The 15883-nt window shown below is 50.6% G+C and overlaps 1 long non-coding RNA gene across 12 annotated transcripts in view; it reads left to right on the top strand.

Moving 5' to 3' along the window:
• The window catches only part of LOC126052088 (uncharacterized), a 64543-nt gene that overhangs the window by 42933 nt on the left and 5727 nt on the right, over positions 1 to 15883 (top strand). The window lies entirely within an intron of this gene.

Consider the following 15883-nt stretch of genomic DNA (forward strand, 5'->3'; position numbering starts at 1 on the left):
GCGGCGCCGAAATGGGCTCGGGCGCGGTGCGGCGCCGAAATGGGCTCGGGCGCGGTGCGGCGCCGAAATGGGCTCGGGCGCGGTGCGCCGCCGAAATGGGCTCGGGCGCGGTGCGCCGCCGAAATGGGCTCGGGCGCGGTGCGCCGCCGAAATGGGCTCGGGCGCGGTGCGCCGCCGAAATGGGCTCGGGCGCGGTGCGCCGCCGAAATGGGCTCGGGCGCGGTGCGCCGCCGAAATGGGCTCGGGCGCGGTGCGCCGCCGAAATGGGCTCGGGCGCGGTGTTACTTTTCTTAAAGGGGCTGAGGTACTGTGTAACTCTGAAGTGGGCTTGATAGTGGATGAGATGTGTGTAATATGTGAGGGTTTTTTTATTCTGTATTTCACTGTCCCTGTTGTCCTTCCTGTTCTTTTCTTTCCCTGACCCTTTGTGGTGCTCCCTACTCTTTTTATTCATGTCTTCTCTTTCTCTCTCCAATCTCCTGTGCTTTTCATAGTCTCTCTCTATCTCTTGTCATTATTCTCATCTGTCACGCTATCTTACTTTCTGTCCCATCGTATCATGTTGTATCTGCTTTTTTCTCCATTTGTCCAGAGTCCTGTCCCTTTTTTCTTCTATTGCTGTCCGTCTGCCCTGCTTCCTCTTGTGATCTTTTTTGTATTTCTCTGTTTCCTTCCCTCTTCCATCCTTTCTAACTGCATCCCCCTCTCGAGCTAGCTGTCCCTTCTGTTCTCTCTTCCTCCATATCTCTCTCACAGCCTATCAATCACAGTTGTTTTTTCCTCCAGTGCTGTCCTGCTCTGTCCCTTGTTTCTCACTCTCATTCTGTCATGCTCCCTGTGTCTTTTTTGAAGTCCTCCATCTCTCTCCTACAGCCTATCGCTATTTTTTTCCTCTGTCATCCCTTTGTCCTTCTTCCAGTCTTTGTGTCTCTCTCCCTTTGTTCTCCCTCCCTTCCTTTTTTTCCTTTCTTGCTACGTTTCTGTTCTGCTCCCTAGAATAGAATCAAATCGTCAAATTTGGAAAGGACTTCTAAGATCATTAAGTCCAACCACCAACCCAACAGCACCATGCCTGCTAAATCATGTCCCGAAGTGCCACATCTACGTGTGTTTTGAACACCTCCAGGGATGGTGACTCCATCGCTACCCTGGGCAGCCTGTTCCAATGCCTGACAACCCTCTCAGTAAATAGGTTTTTTTCTGATATCCAATCTAAACCTTCTCTGGCGCAACTTCAGGCCATTTTCTCTCATCCTATTTCTAGTTACTTGATAGAAGAGACCGGTACCCACCTCGCTACAATTTCCTTTCAGGTAGTTGTAGAGAGCGATAAGGTCTCCCCTCAGCCTCCTTTACTCCAGACTAAACCACCCCAGTTCCCTCAGCCGTTCCTCATCAGACTTACGCTCCAGGCCCCTCGCCAACTCGGTTGCCCTTCTCCGGACACGTTCCAGTAACTCAACGTCTTTCCTGTAGCAAGGGGCCCAAAACTGAACGCAGTACTCGAGGTGTGGCCTCACTAGTGCCGAATACAGGGGAACAATTACCTCCCTGCTCCCGCCGGCTACACTATTTCCGATACAGGCCAGGATGCCACTGGCCTTCCTGGCCACCTGGGCACACTGCTGGCTCACATTCAACCGGCTGTCAACCAGCACCCCCAGGTCTTTCCCTGCCGGGCAGCTTTCCAGCCACTCTTCCCCAAGCCCATAGCGCTGCACGGGGGCGCCGCAACTGAAGCGTAGGACCTGGCACTCAGCCTCGCTGAACTTCATACAGTTGGCCTCGGCTCATCGATCCAGACTGTCCAGATACCTGCGTAGAGCCTTCCTACCCTCAAGGAGATCGACCCTGCCTCTCAAGTTGGTGTCGTTTGCAAACTTGCTGAGGAGGCACTCGATCTCCTCGTCCAAATCGTCGATAAAGGCGTTAAGCAGAACCGGGCCCAACACCGAGCCCTGGGGAACACCACTAGCGACCCGCCGCCAACCGGATTTAACCCCATTCACCACAGCCCTCTGGGCTCGTCCATCCTGCCAGTTTTTCACCCAGCAAAGAGAACACTTGTCTAAGACAGGACATGACAGCTTCTCAAGGAGTATGCCATGAGAGATGGTATCAAAGGCCTTGCTGCAGTCAAGGTAGGTATCATCCACAGCCTTTCCCTCATCCACTAGGTGGGTCACCTGGTCATAGAAGGAGATCGGGTTGGTCAAGCAGAACCTGTCTTTCATAAACCCACGCTGACCAGTCCCAATCCCCTGCTTGTCCCAGACTTGCCACGTGAGCGCTCTCAAGGCAAACCGTTCCATAATCTTCCCCGGTACCGAGGTCAGGCTGACAGGCCCGTAGTTCCCCGGATCCTGCCTCCGAACCTTCTTGTAAATGGGCGTCACACCGGCAAGCCTCCAGTCCTCTGGGACCTCCCCCGTTGACCAGGATCGCCAATAGATGACGGAGAGCAGCTAGGGAAGCACCTCTGCCAGTTCCCTCTGCCCTCTTGGATGGATTCCATCTGGTCCCATAGATTTGTGAGCATCCAGATGGAGGATAACTGGTCTCCCTATTAAAGACTGAGGCAAAGAAGGCATTAAGTACCTCGGCCTTTTCCTCATCTCTGGTGGCAACGTTCCCTTCTGTATCCCTTAAAGGATAGATATGTTCCTTGGGATTCTTTTAACCATTAATGTATTTGTAAAAACATTTTTTGTCGTCTCTTATGACAGCGGACAGATTTCCTTCTAGCTGAGCTTTTGTCTTTCTAATTTCCTTTCTCTATGACCTAACAAGATGCCTGCACTCCTCCCAGGTTGCCCGCCCTTTCTTCCAGAGATGATAGATTCTCCTTTTGTTTCCCGACTCCTAGCAAAAGTTCCCCGTTCAGCCAGGCCGGTCGTTTTCCTCGGTGATTCGACTTGCGGCACGGGGGAATAGCCTGGTCCCGAGCTGTTAAGATTTCCTTCTTAAAGAACGTCCGTCCTTCCTGGATCCCTTTGCCCTTCAGGACCGTCTCCCAAGGGACTCTCTCAACCAGTGCCTCAAAGAGGCCAAAGTTTGCCCTCTGGAAGTCCAGAGCGCTGGTTTTGCTAACCCCCTTCCTTGCCTCACCAAGAATTGAGAATTCTGTCATTTCACGGTCGCTAAGCCCAAGACGGCCTGTGACCATCACACCTCCCACCAGTCCTTCCCTGTTCGTAAACAATAGATCTAGCAAGGCTCCTCCCCTGGTCGGCTCACCTACCGCCTGTGTTGGGAAGTTATCTTCCACACGCTCCAGGAACCTCCTAGACTGTTTACTCTCTGCTGTGGCATGTTTCCAGCAGGTGTCTGGACAGTTGAAGTCCCCCACGAGAACAAGGGCACGCGATTCTAAGACTACTGCCAGCCGCTTGTAGAACGATTCATCCGTCACTTTGACCCGGTCGGGCGGTCTGTAACAGACTCCCAGCACAATATCTGCCTTATTGGCCTTCCCTCTCATCCTTACCCATAAGCACTCCGTCTTGTCATTGCACTCGGGTAGCTCTGTACGGTCCAAACCCTGCATAACATAGAGAGGTACCCCACCACCTCTTCTACCTTGCCTATCCCTTCTGAAGAGCTCGTAGCCATCCGTCGCAGCACTCCATTCACGGGAGTCGTCCCACTGTGTTTCTGTGATGGGGATTAAGTCATATGTATCCTGCAGCGTGATGGCTTCCAGCTCCTCCTGTTTATCGCCCGTGCTGCGTGCGTTGGCATAGATGCATTCGAGCTGGCCTATCGAATCCACCCCTAACATCAGCACACGCTGCCCCCAGGCTCACCTGGTGCACCTAGTCTTATCCCTTACCCCCTTCAACCCTAGTTTAAAGCCCTCTCTATGAGCCCCGCTATCTCACAAGCGAGGATTGTTTTACCACTTTGAGATAGCCGGATACCATCTGTCACTAGCAAGCCCGGTGCCGTGTAAACCTCCCCGTGATCAAAAAACCCCAAATGCCACCGATGGCACCAGCCTCTGAGCTACGTCATCACCAGGTGTGGTTTCCTGTTCCTTTCAGTATATTTCCCTGCCACTAAGGGATTGAGGAAAACACTACCTGTGCTCCTTCCACTAATCGCCCCAGTGCCCTGCCAGCCGCTTGTAGAATGATTCATCCGTCTCTTCAACCTGGTCAGGCGGTCTGTTACAGACTCTCAGCACAATATCTGCCTTATCGGCCTTCCTTCTCCTCCTCATCCTGTGGGATGGGTCAGGACTTCATATTGGGCCCTCTGTCCCCCTCAGAAGGGACTCGCCTATGACAATTACCCTCCTTTTTCTTTTTTTCAGAGGCTGTGGGAATGCGTGGGGCTGCCCGACTGAGCCTAGGCGCCTCCCTGGATAGGGCTTTGCCTACACCCTGATCTTCACTGACCTGGTCCTCAAGTTCCAGAGCCACGCTCCTGTTGCGTAGGGGAAACTGGGAAGGTGAGGGAGACTGGGAGGGGACTCGCCTGCCTCCCCGAGCAGGGACCTGTATCCATTCCCCTGCATCTCTTAGGTCCCCTCCTGCCCGGTGGCGATGGGGCAGGGGAACCTCCGCTTCTCGCGGAGCCTCCATCCGCTGCCTCTGCCCCAGGGATGGTAGGGTGTGGGTCCACCAATCTATCTCCCTCTCACGCTCCCTGATACTCCTCAACCTTTCCACTTCCTCCTTCAGCTCTGCCACCAGGCTGAGCAGATCCTCTACCTAGTCACATCTCACACAAGAGGTGTCCCCGCTGCCCTCCGGCATCAGTGATAGACTCAGGCACTCTCCTCAGCCAGATACCCGGACAGCTGCACGTTTACATGGGAGCTCAGCCCGCGTCACCACGTTTTTCCTAGCGATGGCTTTCACCTCAGTGGCAGCCATACCGGGGTCCCCTTCTGAGGACGATGCCCACCGCTTCAGTAGCCTGCTTGAGCTGGGAAGGGGGGGGGCTGCGCCCTGCCTGCACGAACTGCCACGCAAAGTGCCGCACCACTGTCGCGGTAGAGACGGACACGACAAGTAATGGATCACGCAAAATGGCTACTTTATTGTTCTAACACACCTTTTTATCCCCTTCTTCAGAGTATGTGTTAGTATATGATTGGCTTAGTTAGTAACTAACAATTCACGATTGGTGAGTTTGTCAGGACGGTTCTTCTTATCACTATCTTGTTTTCGTACTGGTCTTCTCGGATCTTTCCAGACTTCTCAAGGATATACTATAAGCTGCTCAAGGTCGCGCTGTTCTTGAACTGTCAGGAATTCCGTAGACTCATTGCATCCCCCGACACACCACGGCACGCCTTTCTGACGCACCACGCCCTGCTTGCCAAGCTCCCGGTCGCTGGCGCTCCTCAGGGCCATTTAAATCTCCCACGGTTGCCCCGGCAATGCCCACGCCGCGTCAGCCTCTCTCGCGAGAGCTGCCGGCTTTGCACGGTTCCTCTGCTCTTCCCCAGGGCTCCTGGGCCTCGGGAACCTCCTGGTCCGCCTCAATCTAGCGCTTAGCTGCCAACTTACCATTGTGTCTGCTGGCCTCGCCGGTGACCGATGTGATTTTAATAACTACATTGTTATTGCATTTAACGAGCTAATTTCCTACCTAGTTTAGAGACACAAATGTCTTTTTCTGTCTGCGCCTCAGAAAAATTAAGATTAACTCCTTACCTGGTCACATTTGCCGATGCAATAGTTGTAGCTGTAGTACAGGCGCAAGTAGTGTCATTTCCTGGGGGGGTTACTTTCTCTGTTCAGGGTCTCATTTGCTGTAAATTTAAGGCAGGTGAGAACACTCCTGCTGCTCCTCCAGCTGATTTTATAACTGCTGGTGGTTTGCCCTTCCCCTTTCCCAGGGGATTGTGCTAAGGGTGGTGGGCGGAGGCTCGGGCCTATTTGAGCCACAGCCTCTGCTGAGGGAGCTCATTGTGCTCCTGGGTTTCTCTGGTGTTGGTGCTCAGCTCTTCCTTGAGGGCTTTGCAGCTTTTGAGCTGGCTCAGCCCTTTGGGAAGAGGTGTCTGCCTGAGGTAAGAGCTTCAGGACCAGTCAAGGTTCAGCAGCACGTGTGGTAGAAAGTAACACTTGTATGCAGCTGCTTCCCCCTGCCCCTTTCTTTTTCTTCAGGTCCGTAGTTTTGTTTTGTGCGTTCAGGGGTAGAAAGATGGTTTAATAGTAGGCATTGTTGGTTTGTTTTTAATTCTTCATGCAATGTGTTTTTTTGGAATTCCCAACTTTATCGAAAAAGGAACCTTGTTTTCTTCACGAGTTCTGCTGTATGCTCTGTACATTGCTGATACCTCTTAACGGGACTGATGGTGATGTTGTTTAGCAGGGGTTAGGGTGAGCATCTTGTATGTATTTGTATATGGAGTTTTAATATTTCTGAAGAAAGCAGAAGGGCTGTGAGGCACAGTGCCCTTCAGGGTTTGGGATGCCTTTCCTCATTGCCCACAGAATGCCACGTTGTCCCTAGAATCTTTGCAGCTTGTGGCAGGTCCCTTGTAGATTACAAGCCTTGGGACTGGACTTTATTTTGTGGGCATGGAGCAGAGCTCGGAGTCTCTGGGGAGCTGTAGGTTAGGAGGTTCCCCCAGAGTGGAATTGCTGTTGCAGATGATCCCAGATGAGTTTACCTGCTGTGGATTACCAAGTTGGAGCCCCTGGTGAAGGTAAACCTTATGCATGACCCCCCCAGCCTGTGCATGTTCTTGCGCACGTAGCTTACCACCCACCGCAAATTATCCATCTAACCCACCTTCCCTGTGAGTTTTTTCCCATGCCGATTGGTGGGGGTGTCACCCCCTTCCCCCCGCTGGCCGTGTATCCCCGAAGTTCCATGTTTTCTTGGTGTCATTTGTGGCTGCCCCTCCCCCCCCCCCAAAGTGCAGGGGTGTGGCTTCTGCTGACCCTTTCCTGTATGACTGCAGGGGGTGTCGTTTCCCCCCCTGCCCTGTCCTCGTAGGGCATGGCTGCTGCCTGGTCCCCCCCCCATGTATTTCCATGGGGGTTTTGTGGTGTCTTTTGTGCTTTGGGGCTCTTGTACCTTGTCGTGGTTTCAGCCCAGCCGGTAACAAAGGACCATGCAGCCGCTCACTCAGTCCTCCGCCCCCCTCCAGTGGGATGGGGAGGAGACGAAGGAGAGAAAAGAAAAAGAAACTGGAACCTCGAGGGTTGAGATAAAGGCAGTTTACTGGGACAAACACAAAGAAAAAATTACAACAACAACGGTACTAATGAAAAAGTATACAAAAAGAGTGATGCACAGTGCAACTGCTCACCACCTGGGACCTTACACTCCACCACTTCCCCCACTGAAAAGAGAGAGCACCCTCTGGCCCGCTCCCCATTTATATACTGAGCATGATGTCATATGGTATGGAATAGCTCCTTGGCCAGTTCAGGTCAGCTGCCCCGGCTATGCCCCCACCTCCCAGGTTCCTGTAAAAATTAACTCTATCCCAGCTGAACCCAGGACATTATCCACCCCTTATTCTATACCATCTACATCATGCCCAGATCTTACATTTTTTTCCCAATCAACCACTACTCCTTTCCTTGTCTTATATATAAGTATATTGACTCCGCTCCGACCTTGCACACACACAGACATGGTGTTCTTTTAGCCTATGGGCTATCCCTCTAATGTGTCCATCGATTTTGGGGCTCTATCTGTTGTAACAGTTCTTCCAGGATAAGAGAGAGATGGTGAGATGTTGGGTCGTTGTATGTTGTCTCTGGAACTTGTGGCTAGTATAGTTGGTGCAACTCACGCCCTTGGTCTGCAAGTCAAAGATGTTGATCTTGAGGAAATTGCTGGGTGCCAGTTCAAGTTCTATCGCTGTTGTACTTGGCTCAGTTTCAAATGTCCATTCTGTAGTCATTTGGATAATTCTCACAATAATACCCTTGATATGGCATATAGACACTATAGATACAATGACATGCATTGGCAGGTTATTTAGCAGTTAAATATCATACAGCCCAATTCACTGGCTATTCTCTCCCAAAATCAAATCTCCCTGAGGTACACATCGAACTTCCCCATCCTTCTGCATCACCCACCAGGCGTACCCAGGTCCTTAAGCAAAAACAACCCCTTGAATGGGTTTGCCTCTGCTTGAGGGAGGACTAACCCAGACTGTCTTTCCTAACATACTCCTCATGCGCACTACAGGGGCTTTATCCCCTTCTACAGTATGTGGAACTCTTGGTTGGGCGGGGCCAGCCCGATTGGCGGATCCTCTAGTATTGACTAACCAGGTGGCTTTTGTTAAATGTGTATCCCAATGCTTGAAAGTTCCACCCCCCATCGCTCTCAATGTAGTTTTCAGCAGTCCATCGTATCGTTCGATTTTTCCAGAGGCTGGTGCGTGATAAGGGATGTGATATACCCACTCACTGCCATGTTCTTTGGCCCAGGTGTCTATGAGGTTGTTTCGGAAGTGAGTCCCGTTGTCCGACTCGATTCTTTCTGGGGTGCCGTGTTGCCATAAAATTTTCTCTTCAAGGCCCAGGATAGTGTTCTGGGCAGTGGCATGGGACACAGGGTATGTTTCCAGCCATCCAGTGGTTGCTTCCACCATTGTAAGCACACGGCACTTGCCTTGGCGTGTTCATGGGAGTGTGATATAGTCAGTCTGCCAGGCCTCCCACTGTTTATATTTCAGCCGTTGCCCTCCAAGCGCCAGGGGTTTTTGCCGCTTGGCTTGCTTAATTGCAGCACGTGTTTCACATTCACGGATGACCTGTGCAATAGTGTCCATGGTCAAGTCCACCCCTCGATCTCGAGCCCATCTATATGTGGCATCTCTTCCCTGATGGCCTGAGGTATCGTGGGCCCACCGAGCCATAAATAGCTCACCCCTACGTTGCCAGTCCAGGTCTACGTGAGACACTTCAATCTTGGCAGCCTGATCTGCCTGCTCACTGTTTTGATGTTCTTCAGTGGCTCGACTCTTGGGTACATGAGCATCTACATGATGTACTTTTACCACTAGCTTCTCTATCCAAACAGCAATATCTTGCCACAGTGCGGCAGCCCAGATGGGTTTACCTCTGCGCTGCCAGTTGCTCTTCTTCCATTGCTGTAGCCACCCCCATAGGGCATTTGCCACCATCCATGAGTCAGTATAGAGATAGAGCACTGGCCACTTTTTGCTTTCAGCAATGTCTAACGCTAGCTGGATGGCTTTCACCTCTGCAGACTGACTCAATTCACCTTCTCCTTCAGCAGTTTCTGCGACTAGTCGTGTAGGACTCCATACAGCAGCCTTCCACCTCCAATGTTTTCCCACAATGCGACAGGACCCATCAATGAACAGGGCATATTGCCTCTCATTTTCTGGCAGTTTATTATACAGCGGGGCCTCTTCAGCCCGTGTCACCTCTTCCTCTGGCGACATTCCAAAATCTTTGCCTTCTGGCCAGTCCGTGATCACTTCTAACATTCCTGGGCGACTGTGGTTTCCTATGCGAGCCTGCTGTGTGATCAGTGCAATCCACTTACTCCACGTGACGTCAGTCGCGTGATGCGTAGAGGAAACTTTCCCTTTGAACATCCAGCCCAGCACTGGCAGTCGGGGTGCTAAGAAGAGCTGTGTTTCAGTACCAACCACTTCTGAGGCGGCTCGAACTCCTTCATATGCTGCCAAGATCTCTTTTTCAGTTGGAGTATAGCGAGCCTCAGATCCTCGATATCCCTGACTCCAAAACCCCAGAGGTTGGCCTCGGGTCTCCCCAGGTGCTTTCTGCCAAAGGCTCCAGGTAGGGCCATTCTCACCAGCTGCAGTGTAGAGCATATTTTTAATATCTTGTCCTGTCTGGACTGGCCCAAGAGCTACCGCGTGAACAATCTCCTGCTTAATCTGTTCAAAGGCTTGTCGTTGCTCAGGCCCCCATTTTAAAATCGTTCTTCTTCCGAGTAACTTGGTAGAGAGGGCTTACAATTTGACTGTAATTTGGAATATGCATTCTCCAAAAGCCCACAACACCTAAGAAAGCCTGTGTTTACTTTTTGTTAGTCGGTGAGGACATAGCTGCTATTTTGTTGATCACGTCTGCAGGGATCTGACGATGCCCATCTTGCCATTTTACTCCTAAGAACTGGATTTCCTGCACAGGTCCCTTGACCTTACTTTCTTTTATGGCAAAACCAGCCTTCAAAAGGATTTGGATTATTTTCTTCCCTTTCTCAAAAACTTCTTCTGCCGTGTTGCCCCATACAATGATGTCATCAATATATTGCAGGTACTCTGGAGCTTCACCTTTTTCTAGTGCAGCCTGGATCAGTCCATGGCAAATGGTGGGGCTGTGTTTCTACCCCTGGGGCAGTCGATTCCAGGTGTACTGGACGCCCCTCCAAGTGAAAGCAAACTGAGGCCCGCACTCCGCTGCCAAAGGAATGGAGAAAAATGCATTAGCAATGTCAATTGTGGCATACCACTTAGCTGCCTTTGATTCCAGTCCATATTGAAGCTCTAACATATCTGGTACAGCAGCGCTCAGCGGTGGCGTGACTTCATTCAGCCCACGATAATCTACTGTTAGTCTCCATTCCCCACTGGATTTCTGAACGGGCCATATGGGACTACTAAAGGGTGAGTGAGTCTTGCTGATCACTCCTTGGCTCTCCAATTGGCAAATCAGCTTATGGATGGGGATCAGGAGGTCTCGGTTGGTGCGATATTGCCATCGGTGCACCATCGTGGTAGCAATTGGCACCTGTTGTTCTTCAACCTTCAGCAACCCCACAACCGAAGGGTCTTGGGAGAGACCCGGCAGGGTAGACAGCTGTTCAATCTCCTCCGTCTCCAATGCAGCTATACCAAAGGCCCAACGGTACCCTTTTGGGTCCTTGAAATACCCCCTCCTGAGATAATCTATACCAAGGATGCACGGGGCCTCTGGGCCAGTCGCAATGGGGTGCTTATGCCACTCATTCCCGGTTAGACTCATTTCAGCTTCCAATATGGTTAGCTCTTGGGATCCCCCTGTCACACCAGAGATACAGATGGGTTCTGCCCCTTTATAACTTGATGGCATTAGGGTACATTGTGCACCAGTGTCCACTAGAGCCTTATATTCCTGTGGGTCTGATGTGCCAGGCCATTGAATCCACACTGTCCAGTAGACTCGGTTGTCCCTCTCCTCCACCTGGCTGGAGGCAGGGCCCCTCTAATCCTGGTTAGAATATCTGTTACTTTCTGCACACGTGAATCAGAAATCCCTACAAGGGGATCAGAAATGAGATCAGCCCATCTGCTGCGTCTGGGGGACTGCTCACGGGAAACTGGAGCAGCAGTTTTCCAAGAAGAATTCTCTTTTCTGGTTGCTTTTTCTCGCAACTCCTGTACCTGTGCATCCAAGACTGAGGTAGGTTTTCCATCCCACTTCCTCATGTCCTCTCCATGGTCACGCAGGTAAAACCACAGGTTAGCCCGTCGTGTGTACTTTCTCTCTCCTCTCTCTTGGGCAGAGGAATGCTTACTCCCAATAACTGCGATGCGGGCCTGTACAGGTGAGGAGGAGGACAGATCCACTTTGAATTGCTGGAACTCTCAGGACAACTCCTCTACAGCTGAGACACAGGCCCGTAGGGAGGAAGAGAGACTTCCTTTGTATTGCCGGAGTTGGACAGCCAATTCATCCACCGTTTGTCCATAGCCTTCTTTCCAGGACAGTACTGCCAATGAGTTGGCATAGGTTGGTGGTGCACTTTGTAGAAACTTCTGCCACATGGGTTGTGTGCATTGGACTTCATCTGGGTCTGTGGGTGACTACGCATTTTCTGGATCATTATAAATCACCTCCAGCACGGCTAATTCTCGCAGGTACTGGATATCTCTCTCCATGGTGGTCCACTTGCCTTGGTGACATGTAACTTCATCCCTGAAGGGGTATCTTTCCTTTACACCTAACAGAAGTCGCCTCCAGAGGCTGAGGACTTGTGTTTTTCTCCCAATTGCCTTGTCGATGCCTCCTTCCCTAGACAGAGATCCCAACTGCTTAGCTTCCTTACCCTCTAATTCCACACTACTAGCCCCACTATCCCAGCATCGGAGCAGCCAGGTAACAATGCGCTCACCTGGGTGGCGGCTAAAATCTTTTCGCATGTCACGCAACTCACTCATGGATAGAGATGGGGTAATTATTTCAGGTTCTGCCTCTTCCTCCTGTTCTCGCGATGACCCTGGTTCATCTTCATCTTTCGCTAAGCGAACTGATGTCTTTGTGTGTTTCTTTTTCTGTACAGGGGCGACTGATACTGGCACAGGTTGGTTCTCTGGTTTAGCCGCGGTGCCTGTTGTCAGGGTTGAGGTAGCCGCGGTGCCTGTTGTCCTGTTTTCCATCTTTTCTCCCTGAGGGTGCTGCCTAGTATCAAGCAGTGTTTGGTAGATACTGGCCAGGGCCCAGCACAATGTAGTGAGTTGTGCGTCTCTGGGATAGCCACAGCATTTTTCTTTCAAGTATTCTATCACTTCATGAGGGTTCTGTAGTTGTTCGGGAGTGAACTTCCAAGTCACTGGCGGTGAGAAGTTCTCTAGGTAACTGCCCACATCCTCCCACATGCCGTGCCACCCATGAGTATCCAGCTTTGGGGGAGATCTCTGAGTGGTACTCTTAAAGAGCCTTTTTGTAGCCCTAAAGAAGACATGAAACATATTCAGGAGGCATAGCACTAACAGCACACTGGCTTGCGCATCCCAAGGATGTTCAAAATTCTCAAAAGCTGTTGTAATTAGTCGGAAGGAGAAAAGGGAGGTGAACGGACGGGGGGAGGTATCCCCCCCTAATTTCCCCATGGATTGGGTGTAATTACCAATAAAATCCGACAAAATGTGCCCAAAGTATGGAAATGATATCACTGCCTCATACAGATACCAGCTTGACCTCATGACCAGTGATGTAATCATTTCATAAGTCGACATTGCCCAGTACAGCAAAATGATAATCCCAATCACTCTCCCAGAGATGAGATACGCAACTACAGGCAATACATAGAGCATATAAGAGCTTACAAAATGCCACCATGTAAACAAATGAAACAACATTGTGACTAACATCTATTTATCTAAGAAATGCGTTTGGCAAATTTGTTTCAACATGCTCTGGCCAGATCTGTCGTTATCGCAACCCTTCGTGCCCCACATTGGGCGCCAAAAAAAGACTGTCGTGGTTTCAGCCCAGCCGGTAACAAAGGACCACGCAGCCGCTCGCTCACTCCTCCGCCCCTCTCCGGTGGGACGGGGAGGAGACGGAGGAGAGAAAAGAAAAAGAAACTGGAACCTCAAGGGTTGAGATAAAGGCAGTTTACTGGGACAAACACAAAGAAAAAATTACAACAACAACCACAACGGTACTAATGAAAAAGTATACAAAAAGAGTGATGCACAGTGCAACTGCTCACCACCCGGGACCTGACACTCTGCCACTTCCCCCACCGAAAAGAGAGAGCACCCTCTGGCCCACTCCCCATTTATATACTGAGCATGATGTCACATGGTATGGAATAGCTCCTTGGCCAGTTCAGGTCAGCTGCCCTGGCTATGCCCCCACCTCCCAGGTTCCTGTAAGAATTAACTCTATACTAGCTGAACCCAGGACATACCTCTGTTAAGGGAGTCAGCTGGAGACATGCTCAGGGGGACATTGCATCATTGGCTATTCACAGTAAAGAATTTGTTTTGCAACCAGAGATATTTTGGAGATGGAATTCTTAAGGGATCGAATTCTGCTCTTTGATTCATTCTTATCCAGAAGGTAGTTCTGGTAGAAGTAAGGTGGTATGCACAGCCTTGCTAGAAATGAAGCGTAACCCCAGAGCGTTTTGGCTTTTTTATAGGAAACTGAAGCCCATCAATTTTGATAACAACAATGTCATTGCATTTAATGAGCTAGTTTCCTACCTAGTTTGGAAGGGCATCTATCGTTTTCTGTCTACACACCAGACAAATTAAGTTGAATTCCCTACCTGGTCCCATTGCTGATGCAATAGGTGTAGCTGTAGCACAGGAGCAAGTAGTGTCATTTCCTGGGGGGGGTACTTTCTCTGTTCAGGGTCTTATTTGCTGTAAATTTAAAGCAGGTGAGGACAGTGCTGCTGCTCTGCTGCTCCTCCAGCTGACTTTATAACTGCTGGTGGTTTGCCCTTCCCCTTTCCCAGGGGATTGTGCTAAGGGTGGTGGGCGGAGGCTCGGGGCTATTTGAGCCACAGCCTCTGCTGAGGGAGCTCATTGTGCTCCTGGGTTTCTCTGGTGTTGGTGCTCAGCTCTTCCTTGAGTGCTTTGCAGCTTTTGAGCTAGCTCAGCCCTTTGGGGAAGAGGTATCTGCCTGAGGTAAGAGCTTCAGGACCAGTCAAGGTTCAGCAGCATGTGTGGTAGAAAGTAACACTTGTATGCAGCTGCTTTCCCCCCCCCCCCCCCCCCCGTCTTTTTTTTGAGGTCAGTAGTTTTGTTTTGAGTGTTCAGGGGTAGAAAGATGGTTTAATAGTAGGCATTGTTGGTTTGGTTTTTTTAATTCTTCATGCAATGTGTTTTCCTGGAATTCCCAACTTTATTGAAAAAGGAACCTTATTTTCTTCACCAGTTTTGCTGTATGCTGTGTACATTGCTGATATCTCTGTTAACGGGACTAATGGTGACATTGTTTAGCAGGGGTTAGGGTGAGCATCTTGTATGTATTTGTATATGGAGTTTTAGTATTTCTGAAGAAAGCAGAAGGGCTGTGAGGCACAGTGCCCTTCAGGGTTTGGGATGCCTTTCCTCATTGCCCACAGAATGCCAAGTTGTTCCTAGAATCTTTGCAGCTTGTGGCAGGCCCCTCGTAGATTACAAGCCTTGGGACTGGACTTTATTTTGTGGGCATGGAGCAGAGCTCAGAGTCTCTGGGGAGCTGTAGGTTAGGAGGTTCCCCCAGAGTGGAATTGCTGTTGCAGATGATCCCAGATGAGTTTACCTGCTGTGGATTACCTAGTTGGAGCCCCTGGTGAAGGTAAACCTTATGCATGACCCCCCCAGCCTGTGCATGTTCTTGCGCACGTAGCTTACCACCCACCGCAAATTATCCATCTAACCCACCTTCCCTGTGAGTTTTTTCCCATGCCGATTGGTGGGGGTGTCACCCCCTTCCCCCCGCTGGCCGTGTATCCCCGAAGTTCCATGTTTTCTTGGTGTCATTTGTGGCTGCCCCCCCCCCCCCCCCGTGCCGAACTGTGGGGGTGTGGCTTCTGCTGACCCTTTCCTGCATGACTGCAAGGGGTGTCGTTGCCCCCCTGCCCTGTCCTTGTAGGGCATGGCTGTTGCCTGGTCCCCCCCATGTATTTCCATGGGGTTTTTGTGGTGTCTTTTGTGCTCTTGTACCTATGTTAAGGGAGTCAGCTGGAGACATGCTCAGGGGGACTCTGCATCATTGGCTATTCACAGTAAATAACTTGTTTTGCAACCAGAGATATTTTGGAGATGGAATTCTTAAGGGATCGAATTCTGCTCTTTGATTCATTCCTATCCAGAAGGTAGTTCTGGTAGAAGTAAGGTGGTATGCACAGCCTTGCTAGAAATGAAGCGTAACCCCAGAGCGTTTTGGCTTTTTTATAGGAAACTGAAGCCCATCAATTTTGATAACAACAATGTCATTGCATTTAATGAGCTAGTTTCCTACCTAGTTTGGAAGGGCATCTATCATTTTCTGTCTACACCCCAGACAAATTAAGTTGAATTCCCTACCTGGTCCCATTGCTGATGCAATAGGTGTAGCTGTAGCACAGGAGCAAGTAGTGTCATTTCCTGGGGGCGGGGGGGGGGGTTACTTTCTCTGTTCAGGGTCTTATTTGCTGTAAATTTAAAGCAGGTGAGGACAGTGCTGCTGCTCCTCCAGCTGACTTTATAACTGCT

Source organism: Accipiter gentilis, chromosome 3, assembly GCF_929443795.1.
Source record: "Accipiter gentilis chromosome 3, bAccGen1.1, whole genome shotgun sequence".
Taxonomy (NCBI): Eukaryota; Metazoa; Chordata; class Aves; order Accipitriformes; family Accipitridae; genus Astur; species Astur gentilis.